This window comes from Zea mays, chromosome 3, assembly GCF_902167145.1.
Source record: "Zea mays cultivar B73 chromosome 3, Zm-B73-REFERENCE-NAM-5.0, whole genome shotgun sequence".
Taxonomy (NCBI): domain Eukaryota; kingdom Viridiplantae; phylum Streptophyta; class Magnoliopsida; order Poales; family Poaceae; genus Zea; species Zea mays.
This window is the reverse complement of record NC_050098.1, coordinates 57,607,179-57,613,206: the sequence shown is the minus strand read 5'-3', so window position 1 is coordinate 57,613,206 and position 6,028 is coordinate 57,607,179.

Sequence of the window (6,028 nt, the reverse complement as noted above, 5' to 3'; positions counted from 1 at the left end):
GCAAATCCGTGAGAGTCGGGAACTCTAAAATATCTAGAAGTATTAGGGATGGGTTTAAATGTATGGAAACCTAGATTATTCGTATTCGTATTTGCTAAAAATGCTAATACGGATATCTATGTTTGTATTCAGTTTTAATATGGGTATCAAATGTATGTATACGAGAATTCTAATGTTTTTCTCTATTCGATTCCAGATTCGTATTCGATAAAATCGATGAATATCTGATAGTTACCGTATCGTGAAGAAAAAATACTCAATGAAATTATTTGAAATACATTTTATTCCTAGTTACTAATTATAAATTATTTTAATAATGTATAAGAAAAATAATGTACTCCAATTAAAATATTATAAAATATTTATATGATAATAAAATAACTATTTTAATCATACATAACTAGTGATATACAATGATATAATTTAATTAATATTAAAAAGACTAATTGTAAATACATTAAATTATTGTGATATTTAGAGTCCAAAATACAAATATAGAAATATAGCTGATAAAAATATATATATTTGGAGTCCAAAATACAAATATACCTAGTATAAATATAATTGGGGTCCTCGTTATCCGAAGGTCCTTACAATGTGATCTGACCAATTATTGATAAGCTTGTTTCAGGGTAAACGCCGAAGGATGCCTTTGGCTGAAGGAGACATACACATAACGTGATTGAGAAGACGAAGCCATAAGCTTCGGATCGATAGCACGCACGAGGAAGGGAAACTGACCGAAATAAAATGAAGCCCTCATGACTACTTTATCAAGAATACAAGAGAAGACAACATTACCCTTAGCTTGATAGCTAGTACAAATGTATAGATTCAAGGGCATAATTGTGATTTTATCGAAGCTGTACCTAACGCCTATAAATAGATAAACAATGTTATGCATTAGACACACCTTTTCTAGCCAGGAAAGATTATCTCGCTCCGCCTACGAAGTTGTATCTCTCTCTTACCTTCGCATTGTAACTCTAAAGAGTCAAAGGTATTCTTGTCATCCCTTGTTAAATAATAAAAGAAGGAAGTAAGATTTAATAACATTGAATTATATATGTTTCATCTTTACATCACGTAGCATCTGTCTTTTATGCCCTTCGTTTATTCTCTATTGTTTTTTAATATCTTCATCATTTAATCTATCTTTTCTGAGATAGATACAGTAAAGGGTGAAGATAAAGCTTGATTTAATTGTGTTGCCTTGTTTTTGCTCTTGAAGGGATAAAAAACGAGTGACCAACTGTAGCACCCCGAAAATTCAAATCTTGAAAATTTCTCAAACTCGCTCTAAATTCAAAATGAATTTTAAATATTGTTCAAAATGTCTGTTTGCGAGTTGATCTTAACAAATAAAATATAGTGGTCTATATTCTCTCCAAAATCCTCCTCAAAATGTCCTACAAATATTTCCCCAGTGATCCCCCTCAAATTCCTTCCAGAAATACTACCCAAATATTCCACCGATATTTCTCCAAATATTTTCCTCCTGTGAAATACCTTCAGAATCATTTTTAAAGTCCCTACAAATATTTTCTTCATAATTTTACTCATGCTCATATGTATACATATGCCTCCGGTGTCATACAGTGAGTTGTACAAGCTAATTTCACTTATACATGACTAATACATGCTTATCTCCCACTAATCCTCGCCTCCTCCCACTAATCCTCACCTCCTCCCCTAATCCCCCACCTTGACTATAAATAGAGGGGCAAGGGCCTCCCCTCAAGCCACCCCAAGGCATTTCAGGGCAACGCACTGCCCCCCCCCCCCACTCCCACTCCCACACAAGCACAACACAAGCACAATGATCGTTCGGTCGTTCATTCGATCATTCGTCCACCTGTTCATAGTTTGTTCGTTCGTTCGTCTGATCGTTCATGGTTCGTTCGTTCATCCGATCGTTCATCCGTTCGTTCGTCCAAATAATCTTTGTTCAGCCGTTTGCTGCCGAAATTCCAATTGTTCGTTCGTCCGATCATTCGATCGTTCTTTCGTTCATTCATAATCTCTATTCATCGTTCGTTCATACGAACTATTCATCGTTCGTTTATAGTCACTATTCGTCGTTCATCGGATCGTCCATAGTCACTATTCACCGTTCATCGGATCGTTCATAGTCACTATTCATCGTTCATTGTTCGTTCATACGAACTATTCATCGTTCGTTTATACGAACTATTCACCATTCACCGGATCGTTCATAGTCACTATTCGTCGTTCATCGGATCGTTCATCCTACTATTCATCGTTATTATTCATTGATCATCCGATCACCCAAATATTCAACTGCTCATCCATCATGTTGTCCAGCTCACCTAAGACCTGCCAGACCAATATTTCAATCATACGGACTCTGGTGACTGTGATTTTCCTTCTAGTAAGAACTTCCCGTCTGGTCACCCATCCCAGATTTCCCCCATTTAACTTTGAGATTCTTTCGAACCAGGCTTCCAAAAAGAAAGGTGAACCATGTTTGTATGGATACACCTTCAATCCTGTAAAACCTGACCCAAGATACCACAACCCATCCGCACCAGAATACCGCAATATTCCAGCCATTTGGGTCCCGCCTTACTGTTGTCCCATGTGACGCAGTATGTAGGAATAGTTACCACCAACATAAACCTCTGCCCAAGAAAAGCCCAGAAATAATTCCTAGCACTCCGCTCAAAATACATTTTGATTTTCCAGCTATCTCTAAATATTCAAATTTTGGAATATTCTAGGATTCCTTTTCCCTTTTCTTTTTATTCCTATGATTATAAAATTCAAAACTCCTCCATCCAAACTCAGATTCCAAAATTGTTGTTTCTAAATTCTTATGAAATTATTCCCTATCCAACCATCTCATCCCTTGAGCATGGTTCATATTCCAGAGAAGTCCAAAAATACTTTTGTCCCATATTCTGTCTATAATTTCCTTGTTCGGACTAAGTCAAACTATTCATTCGTCACTATTCTCACCAACAGTGAACTCTACCGTACCAAACCATATGTACCCAGCTATAAATACATCCAGTTACCCTCTCCCTCTCCACACCCTCAGCGAAGGCAAACCCCCACCCACTCAGTTACACCGCTCTACCGACTACACGTCTAGTGTCACTTTGTCACCAATCCACCCTTCTGGTAAGCACCTCCACTCCACCACCAGTAATATCACAACACCACATGACACTGATCCTACTCAAGACTCTACCCATCCATATATCACCAACCACTATACTAAATATTTGTTGATATACTTGCAGGTTTGTATGTTTACTTGTTCATGCTGCATAGTTATTGGAGCATTCATGTCGTCTCGTGAAGGCCAGTTCTGCAAGTCTAAGCCAGAAGCCTATTTCGCGAGCTCTCACCCTTTCACCAGTTAAAGCAACAGCAAGGTCACTAGATCCCTTTGATGCATAAATTACCTATTTTTCAAACACAACCTTCAGCCTGTTATTTTATGCATGATATGATTTTGTTGCTAAGAGACATGTTAATATGGCCACCCAGCCTTAGAACTTTGCTGCAATTCATCTTTACACTCCTTGACATTTTTGTCACCAAATGATTAGAGAAAAGGTGTGAGTTTTCAAAGAAAATGTTTTCAAAATGGGTATGATGAAGGGTTGTCACCCTTATCACCTTTGAGCGGGATGATCAGGGACTCCCTGGTTTGGGAGGGCCTTAAGGTGATGGCTCAGCCGGGTTAGGTGCGAGCATGAAGGATTGTTCCTCTCGCTTAAGGATCGGTTTGTCATCACTCCTTACCTATACTCTTATCAAGTACAACCACTCGAGACTGTATGGGCAGTCGCTTGATCCGAACTTGCACGGTCTATGCCCTAGGGTTATGGTGGCTGGGAGCACCGAGAGGACAAGGAGGGGGAATGTTTTGTCCTAGTTTGGGCATGGAGGTGGCCTTATTACTTTCGGTATAACCGCCAAGGTAAAGTTGTGCAGGGGAAGAAAGAGTTTCGAATTCAGGTCTCATTGGCCATGAGATTGCAGAGCCGGACTAGTGGATAAAGTGTACACCTCTGCGCAGAGTTTAAAAACATATTCGAATAGTTCGTGTCCACGGATATGGATGAGTTATGGCATGGATTTGACAATTAGTGTTTTGATTTCCAAAATGTTTTTGAAAAGTGGTTTTGAAAGGTCTGGCGGTTGAGCCATGAGCTATGGTGGACGAGAAGTCCAGTAACTGTTTTTAAAAAGAAAACCGATGGGAAACTACCAAAATTCCTGGACGGTTTAGTCCAGGGGATTTTGTTCTATATTGAAAAACTTTCTGCTCCTTTGGGAGAGGATGTGCTTTGAAAAAAGATAAAATATTTTACAAAATAGCCCTGCATCAAAAATTGCCTTTTCTGCAAAAATATCCTGAGCTCCACATACTCCATGCATTATATATGATTTCCCTATTCCGTGGGTGAAGGTGGGCTGCTAGGTACGTAAGTACTCACTCTTACTTATTTGTTGTTTTCAGAGAAGGAGATCGTTGATCGAGTAAGAGTTACGCCTGTTCCCAACCATATTGTGGCTGTTGGACCGCTAATTTGCTTCGCTGCGTATGTCCCAAGTTGTGGACCAACTCTTAAAGTTGATCGCCACCTTTATAAGTTTGTCTTGTTTAAGCAAATCTGGAACCATCTAATGTATAAATGTGTTTACTGGCCTCATGGGATTAGTAATTGTATCACATTTGAGTCCTAGAGGATTGGGACGCTTCACCAACATTGGTGCCCACCTCCGGTGAACTCATGAATACCTCAAGAAGCTTCGCCATGCCTATGAAGAACATAGTGGCTAGCTCTGTTCTCACTCCTATATATCAGAACCAAGATGAAGGTGTACTTCTTCGTGAGGCACGAACTCAGAAGAGAAAGCCATTCACTCACTGCCGCAAGATGAAGAGCTTGACTAAGAAATCCACAACCTTAAAACTATCCAGCAACAAGAAGCGCAAAGAGAAGATGCTTCGGCTTTCCTAGCTCTAGAAGCAAATAGATGAAGCATCTGAACAAATGTGTAACATTATAGAGCAAATTAAGCAACCAGAAGAATAGTACTATAAAGGGATCATCGACATGAGGGCCACATCTATGATGATTTCTTGTATGGCAATACTTCTCCTTTGATTGTAGAACTACAGGCCATGCCATGGCCACCATTGTACAAACCACCCAACTACCAATGTACAATGGTCATTCTGATCCAAAGCAATTTCTGATGAGTTATGAGGCCACAATATCATCATATGGTGGCAACATAGCAGTAATGGCAAAATCATTTGTCATGGCAGTCAGAAGTGCTGTTCAGACGTGGTATTCTTCCCTTCGGCCAGGCACAATGACTTCATGGCAGAAGCTTAAGGATATGCTTCTCACAAGTTTTTAGGGTTTCTAAACAAAGCCCATTACTACTTAGGCCCTATTCTGGTGCACCCAAGATCATGATGAGTATCTTTAGGCTATAGTTCGAAGATTCCTTTGGCTTCGGGCCCAAGTGTCACACCCGGGTTTTAGGGACTCGGGCGCGAACATAATCACCAAGTGTGCTGGGACCAAGTCTCACACATATGATGAATCATGGTACAGAAACGAATGTCACAACTTTATTATACAATAGGAGTTATGTACAAAATAAATAAATAATTACATCGTAAGGAGACAATGATCCAGCAACCCAAAGTTGACTGGGAGACGACGACCTAGACCTCTCACGAACACACCGCAGCATCCTCCATGCGCCTCATCCTGCGGTACCTATTCTTGACCTGTGGGGGGTGTGAGACAGCAAGGGTGAGCTCACATATGTTCATCGCTTAACAAGTTGTGGGGAATAATGTGCATGAACTCACCAAAGGTGGGAGCTCATGTGAAGTGTAAGGCTTACCAAAGAGAATGGTTAAAGCTGAGCATTGCTTTTGAAGTTGGTCAAAATTTTATTAGCAATTACTAAGTATAAGTAAATACCAAACCATAATAATAATAGAACAAAATTAATAACAACACCCGCG